General features: G+C 35.7%; 1 non-coding gene and 1 pseudogene across 1 annotated transcript; one reads left to right on the top strand and one right to left on the bottom strand.

Moving 5' to 3' along the window:
• Positions 1 to 6,500: 6,500 nt before the first annotated feature.
• Positions 6,501 to 6,597, top strand: LOC133681206 (small nucleolar RNA snoR97). The gene has a single exon (XR_009836456.1). It is a non-coding gene; the product is annotated as a small nucleolar RNA snoR97 (small nucleolar RNA).
• Positions 6,598 to 7,518: 921 nt separating this feature from the next.
• LOC133706164 (probable disease resistance protein At4g27220) overlaps positions 7,519 to 13,228 on the bottom strand; it is a 28,793-nt pseudogene continuing 23,083 nt past the window's right edge.

Here is a 13,228-nt window from a genome sequence, read left to right as displayed (position 1 = left end):
AAAATCCAGCCTTGCAGATATATGTGATTTGACGGATACATCTTTCAACCTATCCTGGAGAAGACCACTCCGGCCTCGTGAAAACTGCATGAGGGAGAGCTTGATTGCAGAGGTGCAGCGTGGTCTCATTTTCTCAGATGGTGCAGACCGCAAGTTATGGAAATTCCACAGCTCTGGCATGTACTCAGCTAAATCAGGTTGCACTCTTTTTGATAGTCTATCGGCAACTGAAAATAATCTCTCCCCTGTTCTGTTATGGAATAATTATGCCCCTCCAAAAGTAGATGTGTTCATATGGCTTCTTGTTCATGGCAGTTTGAGTACACGGAGTTTTTTAGCTGAGAGGAGAATCATTAAATATGAGGAATCTCACTGCCCATTCTGCTGCAAGGAAATTGAGACAATTAATCATCTCTTCCATTGGTGTCCTATAACATGGTCTCTTTGGGGTCGTTTCTTGAACTGGTTTGGGTGTTCAGGTTGTCTACACAAAGACCCATATCAAAATCTACAGGAATGGTCCGGTTTGATTAATGGAAATTTTCAGCGACGTGCTATTAACCTCCTCTGCAAAGGTTTGTACTGGTCAATTTGGATAGCGCGCAATCGCCTAATCTTCGAATCAAAGGCTCCGGATTGGGATATGATTTTTGATCTCACCTTTCACCGTTTGGCTTTCTGGTTGAAGTCTTCAGTTAGAAATTTCAGCTACACAGGCTCAGATCTTTTTAGAAATCCAGAATGTATTATGAACTGGACTAATTAATTAGGTCCCTCGTCGTTTTGGTCTTCTCTTCTCTTTTATATTCCCATTGTATTTATGTTTCATTCAGTTCCACCTACTTGATGGGGCTGTTTAATATATAATTCACTCGTTTACTATAAAAAAAAAGTATGTTTCCAAATGCTATCAACAAATATTATAACCTCTTAATTTATACAAGGAATGAGCTAAATTGCTTTATCAAATATTTTATGTTTTTTTTTTGAAATATTGTTATAGACATAGAATCAACAAGTTTATGTGACATTCTATATTGATTTTGTGATATTTTAATCACTAAAAGTATGGGTTTCAGAAAAATAAAAACCAAATAAAAAATTGAAAAAATTGAAAATATTGTTATAGACATAGAATCAACAAGTTTCAGGAACTCTGTTTGTTAATTGCTTTTTCTCCTTTGAAGTGAAAACAAAAAAAGAAAAAAAAACAAAGAGCACCCAGAAAATCTAGTTAGAAATATTTTATGTTGTTGTCTTGGAGAGACGCAGATACCGAGGAACAGTTGTGGGGCCACCATTGGTGAGCAGTGTGTAGAAACACAAATTTTCTACCAATCAAATTTCGCCATGTGTTATTTTATTCTTTAAAAGAAAGGATAAAATAAAATTGAAATAAATGACATGGAAAATAAATGAGCCTTCATATATTTCTTGGCCAATGAAAAGTTGACACTTGGGATGAGATATTCAAGTATCTGGTCATAAATACAAGATCCCATCAGATATCTCTTCATAAATGCAAGATCCCGTCAATAAATATCAACCAATAAAATTATATCATGTGGCATTGGAAAAGGACCTGAGAGCCCCTACAGATCTCTATAAATAGAGGGCCTCAACCTAAAGGAAGGGGGATTCCGGGAGATACAAATTTCCTTCAAGACAAGCTCTATAAGCAAGGAAGCTCTCGCTCTCTCTCTCTTCAAGCAAGGAAGCTCTCTCTCAAAGAATTCTCAAGCCTCCTTCATCTACGCTTGAAGTCTACAAAGAACGAAGCTCTGTTGGATCAAGCCTAAACGCCCCATAAAGGTACTCTTCAAAGCATCAAATCACCAAATCTCGCTTCGCAATACACGCCCAAATTCGCGTTCTTGCAAAGCACAAATCTTGGCTTGATTACTCAAATAAATCAAGTCACCATACATCAAATCCAAGGGAAGAATCAGAGGATTGCCATATTCTTTTGAAAGAATATATTACATAGAGATTGTACCCATTCATATATTTAATAAAATCATATATTTGTACACGCGTGCTTGTTTAATTTCAGGTGCTCAAAATTGTGTCTACACAGTGATATAGTGGCAAGCATGTGAAATAACGCATATTACAGTGCACAATGATAGAGTGAGTCTGGGTGGACAAACTTTTGGTGGTACACGTGGTGCTTAATGATTTGACGGCTATGGAGAGAAGTTACATAAGGGAAATAAGATGGAAAAAGTGGCCTCTCTAGCCCCGTTTGTTTGCTGGAAAATAATTTTCTTTTATAAAGTGAATTCCGGGAAAGTATTTTCTGATATTTGGTAGTGTAATGGAAAATAAGTTGGAAAACACTTTCCAGTGTTTGGTTATGTCATGGAAAATGAGCTGGAAAATAACTTATTAATGTTTTATTTTTCTCAAGTTTATTAAAATAATGAGGAACAAATCTTACAAATTAAAAAGTTGAATGAGAATGAAATTGAAAAAAAATATAATTTCATAAATTATCTCAAATAAAATAAATAATAATCAAAATAATAGAGATCAAATCTAAAAAATTAAAAAAAATGAAAGGTGAAGAAATTAAAATAATAATAATTAACATTTCATAAATTATTTCAAATAAAATAAGTAACAATCAAAAGAATGAGGACCAAATTTGATAAATAAAAAATTTCAATAAAAAAATGATAAGGAAAAAGCAAATAGCAATTATAAAAATAAGGACCAAAATTAATATAAAAATTAAATTTTAAGACATGGAATTGAAAAATAAATATTCAAAACAAATTATATATAGCAATCAAAAGTTTGAGGATCAAATTTGATATAATCAGCAAATAATGACATTTCTATTTTTTCACAACTTCCGGAAAGTGTTTTCCGCCCAAATTTTCCAGGAAAACACTTTCTTGAAAACCAAGTCAAATTTTCCTTTCACTGGAAAGTGTTTTCCGTTGACCAACTTTTCTAATGGCAAACAAACATAGGAAAGTTTGGAAAGTGGTTTCCGGGAAACCACTTTCTGGAAAACAAACACAGCTAAAAGGGAAAACACTTTCCTGGAAACCAAATAAAATTTTTCTTTGACTGGAAAGTGTTTTCTGTTGACCGGAAAGTGTTTTCCGTTGACCAACTTTCCTAATGACAAACAAACACAGGAAAGTTTGGAAAGTGATTTCCCGAAAAATGAATTCCGGGAAACAAACATGGCTTAGATTTTGGAAATGTTCTCGGAAGAAAGAAAGAAAATAATTTCAAAGGTGGACAAAAATGGGGTAATATCAGATTTGGAACATAAACTTGGTTGGTGAAGAATAACAGTAAGATTTGAACTTAGATTTTGGGCCAATTTATAGCTGGATGACACCATCATAGATGATGCCCAGCTGATAAATGTTTAGTTACTTGCAATTTTATCATGTTTACCATCATGGATGACACCATCATAGATGACGCCCATATGTTTCTTTCTTCTATGATGGATAAAAAACGTTAAGCAATTAACCATTTTGTCCACCTAAGTAAAAAAGGTATTATGGTTATGATGAGAACTCTACAGCCTGTGATTCTACTTTTGAAGGTATTCTTATTGTATTTATAATTATAAGAATCTTTAAAAAAGACACGGGTAAAATATTATTCTCACATCACTATTCACTGGTGTTATAAGCTTAAATTGATACATAATTAAGTAAATTTGTTGAGGAAAAGCAAAATTTAAATATAGATAACCAAAGTGAAAAAACAAAACAGCGCAAAAAAAGGGTGGTAATTTCAAGATTGATGTAAAAAATTCACTTTGATTCTCATATTTTTCAAATAATAACTTTTTGATCCCTCAAGTTTTCTTACATTTTATTTTTGATCCACAACTTTATTTTTTTATTTTCTCATTCTCTAATTTGCCAGAAAAGACAAAAAGTCATTGGATTACAAAGAACAAGGACATGATAATTCAAATAAGATTAGGGAATATTTTTTATACTCAATAAAAAATTCAGCAGAATTTCCTCTATATTTCTAGATATTAAGTTATCGACTTTTCATCCACAATCCTCATTTATCAAATATATATATATATATATAATTAACTTTTTTTCAAATACCTTCCATGTCCCTCAATTCCCCCCCCCCTCATATTTACACACATATAATTACTTAACTTTTTAAAAATTCCTTCTATATTTCTCAATAGTAAATTTTATGATTTTTTAGTAAAGTTTCATGAATCCTAATGCCTGTTTACACCAAATTTTACCCCGGTTATTTCAAATTTCACTCAGTTACTCGTTACTACTTTCAGTTTCATGAAATTCACTTCCATAAAAATTTTATTCACATTTTCGTGTTTATTTATTTATTTATATTTATTAATTACATATTTTTTAACACCCGAACAAAATATTTCAATTTAGATTCTCGAATATATCATCATTCTTATAATTTAATTTATCATTTTCCCTCATTTTTCATAATCTTGACGTTTATTAATATCAATAATATTACCTGGGGTTTTACAGTCTCAGTTGGCACTGATTTTCACCATAAAAAATGATCGATTTTTGTTTTAATGAATTTCATTTAATGAAAAGAGTTCTATTGAAATGTTTTTTGCACTTGAAATTGCCAAAAATTTTATGGTTTTTGGGTTGTTTTATTGGTTTATTACATCATAAAGACCATTTTTAAGTGTTTTGGTGTGAACTTTGTTTAAATTTGCATTTTTGGGTCAAAAAACACCCTGTTTAATTTTCTAGTCACCTCTCCAATGGTCAAGAACTGGAAAGTCTCGGTAGGTGGCATGTCGCTTTTTTTATTTATTTTTTCAAAAACATTTGGAGCATTTTCAAATAAAAAAAGGCCCATACGTACTAACCCTTTTAAAAATGGGCTTAATGTGTAGGCCTGACTTACTAGGCCCAAAAGCACTTGATCTATTTCTATTTGTTTTTCTAATTTTGTTTTCTTAATTGGTATTTTTTTATTTATTTTTTATGAATTTTTGAATTTATATTTAAATTAATACTTTTCTTTCTAAATATTTAGATTGTTTATTTAGTTTTTTTTTAAATAGTGGTTATCTTTTACTTATCTTTTACTTATCTTTTATGTATTTAATATCTAGAAAAAATTATTTCAATTCATCTATATGAATAAACTTTATTTTCATGACGAGTTTATAAAAATAAGAATTATTTGTTCTTGGTAAGAAAAAGTGACCTTTAAGATAAAAAAAAAAGGAAGAAGGAGAAAAGTGTGCATGAAGAGGAAAGTTAAGGTTAAGTATCATATTTATGTATCATTTTATTTTATAATTTGATTGGCATTAACAACTCTTTATTAGTTTATTAGTTCATATTTTTGTAAGATTTGTTTTTTTACATTTCGCAATTCAGAGAATCGTATTTTTCTACTACAATTGTATTTTTTTACATTTCTTTTACAATGATTTGCACTTGAAACATTCTCCTATTTTTCTACTACAATAAAAATTAACTTAAGAGTCCTTACTTTATTTTTATTATATGTAAACATTAACTTTTTTATTCACAGTTATAATTTTCTCTTGATTTTTAAAAATATGTTAACAACATTTATACATTTTTTCTTTTGCGTTCAAAAAATTATCTGACTCGTAGCAAAATGAATTAAATAAACGCGTTAACACTTTTGTTTTTGTATTTATGATTAGGATTTGTTTTTGTTAAAAATGCAATTGAAAAGCATACAAATTTATTTTTTTGCTAAAAACAATTTTGTGATCCATAGCGAAGTGCTAGTTAAATAACTACTAATATGGCTATAGTAAGTCTTTTAGTATATGTGGATGTATGTTATATTATTAGTTAGATATAACTTACCTATTCATTATTAAAAACATAAAACAAATAAATATATTAATAGAAACCTAAAAGAGATCGGCTGAAATATAATATTTTTGTCCTTTTTTTTTATTTTGTTTTACATTTTTCAATTAAAAGAATCATGATACAATGAAATGCATTTGAAACACCGTCCCATTTTTTTACTATATTAAAAATTAACTTCCTACATGTGGCGTGCTGCTTTAACAATTGTTTTTGTATTTATTAACATCTATAATCCTCAATTTATTTTATTATATGTAAACATCAATTTTTTTTATTCACAATTATATTTTTTTCTCTCGATATCAAAAAATACATTAACAACACTTATACATCTATTTTTTTGTGTTGGAAAATATTATTTAACTCATAACGAAGCGAGTTAAATAAACACGTCAATACTTTTTTTTATATTTATGATTAGGGTTTTTTTTTTGTTAAAAATACATTTGAAAAACATTTATATTTATTTATTTTGACCCATAATAAAATGCGAGTCAAATAAATACTAATATGACTATAGTGGGTGTCTTTTAGTCAAACTAGCTTAGCGTTTTCTATAGCTCATTAATCATGGAAAAAATAAACAAATTGAATTTCTTTTATCTCTGTTCAAATTGAGTCTTAACTACACTCTTTACACCTTGTCAGCGGGATTAGGGTCTGAAAAACTCTGTTGTCATCAGCTTCATCTCCTTCATAACCCACCGGATCGGAGTCAAATAATAGCACTACATTAATTTCTCAAAATGTTTATGTTCTGCTGTTTTATATACCCATTTTCCTCCTTTTTTTTATTTTTATTTTTTATGTTGAACTTGTTAGCCTTCATTCTATGATCTCTATATTGAAGGTGTTAGCATTTTCCAAGTGCCAAAATTGAATTTTTCGATCATTGTACTCGTTAAAAGCAAGGTGAAATATCTGGATAAATAAAACTATCGTGACAGCTGATGCCATCAAGAAGATGACGAAAATATAGTTTATAACACGAGCTAAATGAGAATCAATCTTCTTCAATATCAGACTCTTTTAAAGTTTGCTGTGAAGTGTTTATTTTCAGTATTTCAAAAGGGAGCGATATTAACCATAAGATGACGAGAAGATAGTTTATAACACGAGCTAAATGAGAATCAATCTTCTTCAATATCAGACTCTTTTAAAGTCTGTTGTGAAGTGTTTATTTTCAGTATTTCAAAAGGGAGCGTGTATTAACCATAAGATGACGAGAAGATAGTTTATAACACGAGCTAAATGAGAATCAATCTTCTTCAATATCAGACTCTTTTAAAGTCTGCTGTGAAGTGTTTATTTTCGGTATTTCAAAAGGGAGCGTAAATCAACCACCTTTGCCTCGAACGCAAAGAAGATGAAGGCTACACCAATGACACAAGTCGTGATTGCAAGCCATGATGATGTAGATAGCACTGCATAACTTCCTGTGATGAATGCGATGACCATTGCTGGGATGGCACATATGGTTAAAGTAGATGTCCATTCAGAGAAGTTTTCTTTTATATCCTCTTCCACTTGACCTCTTGTTCCAAGCAGTCCCCAATAAAAATGCATGAAGAGTGCCCAATAAAAGTGCATGAAAAAAAAAAGATTTTAAAAAATCAAAGGAGCTCAAAGACACGAGTCTCCATCTTCTTTCCAAATAGTACAACATCAAGTCCAAATATATTCACAGCTCAAAGACATGAGTCTCCATCTTCTTTCCACCCCTTGTTTCTGGTCCACTCTCTATTAATGCTTGAATCTTCAGCTACTTCAGGTACCTGTAAACCAATTCAAGCATGGCATGCTCATTTAACTTGTAAATCTTATTATTGAGAGAAACAAGAAACAAACACACTAAAAGAGAGGCAAGAAATAAAGTTAAATCAGCAGCACCTCTGATTGAGCACTCATTGAACCATCTGGTGTAGTAGCAAATTTTGTGGTCAGCTTTGGACATTGATGGACCTTCTGTTGAATACTAAACTCAATCTAGAAGGTTAAGGAAGGCAACCACCGGCCAGCCAGCCACCAGCTATGACCGACCAGCCGCCAGCCACCAGCCGCAGCCGCCAGCCGCCTTCACACCATTGGCCGCCAGCCGCCTTCACACTTGAAGGTTGAATTATCTTGTTTTGAATTCGTGTATAAATAGCAAGCTGAGCTTATGCTATTATGTGTGAGAGAGAGTGGAGAGAATAGAGAGAAACACTAGAGAGAAAAGAGAGGGCGTGTATTGTTAAGCTTGTTGTGTTTATTTTGCTCCTGTAAGTTTTTGTTCTTGAAATAAAACTTTGTGTTTTATCCCCTCTGAGTGTTTCAAAACCACCACCAGTGGTTCCTCCCACCAATAATTGGTATCAGAGCCCCGTTAGTCAGAAAACAAAAGTATTTTCTGGGATAGCCGAATTTTCAAAGTTGTCAAAAACAAGTTTTGATCATTCCACCGTGCAGAGCTCATCCATACGAACTCACTGCCGTAAAAATTAGCTCAATCGGACACCGGGGTGAGCCACACGCGCCTCCTGAATATTCGGCACTGTTTGTCCACGCACATCCCACGCGCCCCGAGGTAGACGACGAGTGAGCCTCACACACGCCATATTTGAGCCGTTTAAGCCGCGCTGAGCCGAGCCTCAAGCCGAGCCGAAGAATATTCCCGAGAATATTCCCTTTTCAAGCCGAGCCACTAAGCCGAGCTGCTATTAGCTGAAGCCGAGCCGATAGAATATTCCACAGAATATTCCCGGTTCAACCCAGCGAACCGCCCGACGCCCAGAATTGGTGTTTGGACCGGTTCACCCATTTTCGGATCCGATTTCTACAAAGTCAGACCGGTTCCCGACTATTTCGACCATTCCGGATCGATCTACAGTGTCCGTTTTGCCAAATTCAACTCCCAGAAGGAGATATAGTCATTAAAAGAGCAAAATGACTACAGAAAGTACACAAACACTCATCCCGAAGCTGACCAAAGACAACTATGATAGTTGGTGCATCAGATTAAAGGCATTCCTTGGTTCACAAGAGTGTTTGGAGATTGTACACTATGGTTATGATGAACCAGAGTCCAAAGAAGAAGAAGATGCTTTACAAGAGGCACAGAAGCAAGCCCTGAAAGTCAACAGAAAGAAGGACAACAAAGCAAAGACCATCATCTACCAAGGTCTTGATGAAGATACATTCGAGATCATAGCTTCCGCTGAAACATCAAAAGACATATGGGAGGCTCTCCAACAAAAGTACAAAGGTGCTGACAGAATCAAGAAGATTCGTCTTCAATCTTTGCGAGGTGAATTTGAGTTATTGCAAATGAAGTCCTCGGAATCTATTTCTGATTATCACACAAGGATTATGGTGATAGTCAATCAGATGAGGAGAAATGGAGAAGCCATCGTCGTTTCTCGAATTACTGAGAAAATTTCGAGATCCCTAGATCCAAAATTTGATTTTGTTGTTGTCGCTATTGAAGAGTCCAATGAAGTGGACAAGTTGACAGTGGATGAACTTATGAGTTCTTTGCAAGCTCATGAGCAGAAGATTGTAAAGCGAAATGGAGATAAGGCCATTGAGCATGCCTTACAAGCAAAGCTGTCTCTCAAGGATATATATGAGCAAGGGGAGACTTCAACAAGTGCTCAAGCAGGAAGTCAACAATCCAGAGGAGGATTCCAGAGATTCCAAGGAAGAGGTTCTTGGAATACAAGCTTCAGAGGAAGAGGTGGCAGAAATACCACCAGAGGAGGCCAAAGACAACAAGCATTCACTCCTAGAGGAAGAGGAGGCGGTTACAATAACCGTGATAAGAGAAATATCCAGTGTTATAGGTGCAATCAATTTGGGCACTATAGCACTGAATGTCAAAGGAAAGCTCCGTTGGAGATACGTGAGCAAGCCAACTATGCAGAGAAGGATGACAAAGAAGAAGCTGCATTTCTTGTCCAACAAGAACTTAGCGAGAAACAAGAGAATATATGGTATCTAGATACTAGAGCCAGCAATCACATGTGTGGCTACCGAGAGTTATTTGGTGATCTAGATGAGACCAAGCAAGGTCTAGTTATTTTTGGAGATACCTCAAAGGTTCCATTCAAAAGTAAAGGCAGCATCCCAATCAAGTTGAAGAATGGCGATTCCAGCTATTCGCCAATGTCTATTATGTCCCAGCCATAAAGCAGAACCTGATCAGCTTAGGTCAACTTATGGAGAGAGGTTATACTTTTTACTCGAAGAATTGTCATCTGACAATTAGAGACAACAATGGGAGATTAATGGCCTATGTGAAAATGTCCAAGAATAGGATGTTTCCTTTGAACATCCAGTATGATGCAGCAAGGTGTTTCACTGCCATCACCAACAGTGAAGAATGGCTTTGGCACCTAAGGCTTGGACATCTGAATTTCACAAGTCTGAAGATGCTAGCAAGCAAGAAGATGGTCAAAGGTTTGCCTCACATTGATCATCCAGATGAAGTCTGTGAAAGTTGTGTCCTCAGCAAACATCACAGATCCAGTTTTGCCAAAGAAGTCAACTGGAGAGCAAAGAGGCCACTGGAGTTAGTGCACACAGATGTGCATGGCCCAATAACGCCTATGTCGACTGGACAAAATAGGTACTTCCTCACTTTTATTGATGATTTTAGTAGAAAAACGTGGATATACTTTCTGAAGAGGAAGTCAGAAGTATTCAATTGTTTTAAAGAATTTAAAGCAATTGTGGAGAAGCAAAGTGGCTACATGATCAGAACCGTGAGATCTGATCAAGGTGGAGAATATACAGCAAATGACTGTGAAGCCTATTGTACACAACAAGGCATCAGACATCAGACAACACCTGCGTATACACCACAGCTGAATGGTGTAGCTGAAAGGAAGAATCGCACGATTCTTGACATGGCAAGAAGTCTGCTCAAAGCAAAGAAGTTGCCCAAGCAATACTGGGCTGAAGCTGTATCATGTGCAGTGTATCTACTGAATCGCTGCCCAACTAGAAGTTTACAAGGAGTCATTCCAGAAGAAGCATGGAGTGGTCACAAACCAAGTGTTACTCATCTACGAGTCTTTGGTTGTGTGGCATATGCAAAGATCCCAGATGTCATCACCAATTTTGGGTGATTCCTCAAAATTCGTTTTTTCCAAAAAATAATAAAAAAATAAAAAATTCAAAATCAAAAAATAAAATAAAGGCTGACAATGTAGAGACAGCTGATCAAGAAAGACTGCCAAAATAGGCCGGGAAACCAAGTCGCAATTTTTTGAAGGAGATTCAAGACCTATTGGCACCCCATTGTGCCCAAAAATAGAAAAGTGCAAATTTAAAGGTCAAGTTAAATGAGTGTTGGACGAATTTGCATAAAAATTAAGTCTAATGACATAATTAAATTTTTAATGGGCCAATTTGATTTAATCATGGGCCAAATTAAATTTTAATTATGTTTAAGAATTAATTTAGGTCCAAATGAAGGAATTAATTAAGTGCAAGGACTTAATTATACTTTAAATGGGTCAAATTAATTTTATTTGGGGCTTAATTGGTGAAAAATTAAGTTTGGGAGCCTAATTTGGGCTTAATGAAGAAGATTGGAATTTTAAGAGACCAAATTTAATTTTTACCAAGTTAATTGATTGGAATCAGGGGTCAAATTGCAAGAAAATTGAAGTTTTGGGGCCAATTAGGGGTTAAATTGACAAAATCCAAAGCCAAGGACCATACTGCAAGAGGCGCCAAACTGCAGGGGCCAAATTGACAAATCTGGGGGGCCAAATTGAAGACATTGACAGTTTAACAGCCAATTAGGGACTTAATTGAAGCAATCCGAGACCAAGGACCAAAACGTAAGATGCGCGCAAGAGGAAGGATTGATGTGAAATCTGGCGCTTTGGCGCCAGTTTTTCATTTAAATGAAACGGCGTGTTTTGGGCAAAACGACGCCGTTTCATGCGTTAAAAAAAAAGGGGGGGCAGGACCAGGCGACGCGTCGCCTGGTACTGTTCATCTTCTTCTCCACTGAGCTGCCCGAGTGGCCGACTTCAAGCCTTGTTTTCGGCCTCGTTGCTTCCTCTAAATCCGACAACGCGTGCACCAAAATATCCACCTGAAACCTCTTTATCCTCGAGAATGGTCCGGTCGGATCGAAAAACTTTGAAACGGCTTTGTTTATTGGCCCAAAGTGGCCACCTCGTTCAGTCTGCAGCCTTGGATTGCCAAAATTTGGCAGTTCGAGGTGCACACTTTGAACCAACGGTTTGGATTCCTCGAGTCGAATCAAGGGCTGAGACATTTTCCCCGTTGAAGACAAGATTACCCTCTTTCCAGCCCTATAAATAGGAGCCAATTCCACGCTCAAGGGACGGAGAAAATCGAGCTCAAAGTTGGCCGAAAACCAGCCTTCTGTATTCATTTTTCCTGCAAACAATCCTTTTTCCGCTTCCTCTCTCCACCGTGGCCTTCAGCCACCACCACCTTCATCACCTGGCTTCTCACCATCATCTCCACCTCCAGTAGCCATAAAACCATCTCACGTGACAGTTGCACCACTTCTCTCCCTCTCTCCTCTGTAAAAATCTTCTCCTCTGCCACCGCGACTCCCTCCAGCAGCGGCGGCGACAGCAGAGGTAGCATCCACCACCTTGCCCAGAAGCTCTCTTCCTTCCCAAAGGCAGCTGGGGTAGCAGTTCCCTCCTCAGCCACACCAACAGCTCCAGCCGTGAGCTTTCCTTCTCCTCTGCAGGACTCGTTTCCTTCTTCTTCTAGCCGTGACCAGTGCACGCCGCCGGCCTCACCACCTCCAGGTGCACCGCTCGCCACCAGCCAGGTCGCCGACTCTCTCCTCTCCACGCCAGGTAAATTCCTAATCCCCCTCTCCCGATTTTGCATAGCCACTGCATGCAGAATTCATTTCTGCATGCAGTGGCTAATTAATTAGCCATGTAATTGGGTTGGGCCAGACGGGCCGGGTCTGGCCCAGCCCAAAAAAAAAAGAATAGGACCTGTTGGGCCGAGACCGGCCCAACCCAAGGGTCCTGGACCGGACCAAGGGCTTGGCCCGGTCCAGCCCATTTTTTAATTTTAATTAATAAATAAATTTAATTAATAATTATTATATATTAAAAAAATTCAAAAAAAATATAAAAAAAAATTAAAAATCACTTAAAAAAAAAGTGTTTTTCTTAAATTTGTTTTTACCAAGGTTGCTTGATATTGGGTTGTATACTTACATGTTAAGATACAAGTCCGGTATTAAAATACCCGGTTTTCTCCAAAAAAAAAAAGAAAAAAATTTGAAAAAATATTTTATGCATACGACCAAGTCCTAAATAATTTTCCAAGCATGTTTGTTTCCAAAAACAAAAAAATTTGCATCTTTCTCACGT

Source organism: Populus nigra, chromosome 1, assembly GCF_951802175.1.
Source record: "Populus nigra chromosome 1, ddPopNigr1.1, whole genome shotgun sequence".
Taxonomy (NCBI): Eukaryota; Viridiplantae; Streptophyta; class Magnoliopsida; order Malpighiales; family Salicaceae; genus Populus; species Populus nigra.
Note: the sequence above shows the minus strand (reverse complement) of the source record. Positions and strands in the feature narration are given on the sequence as shown.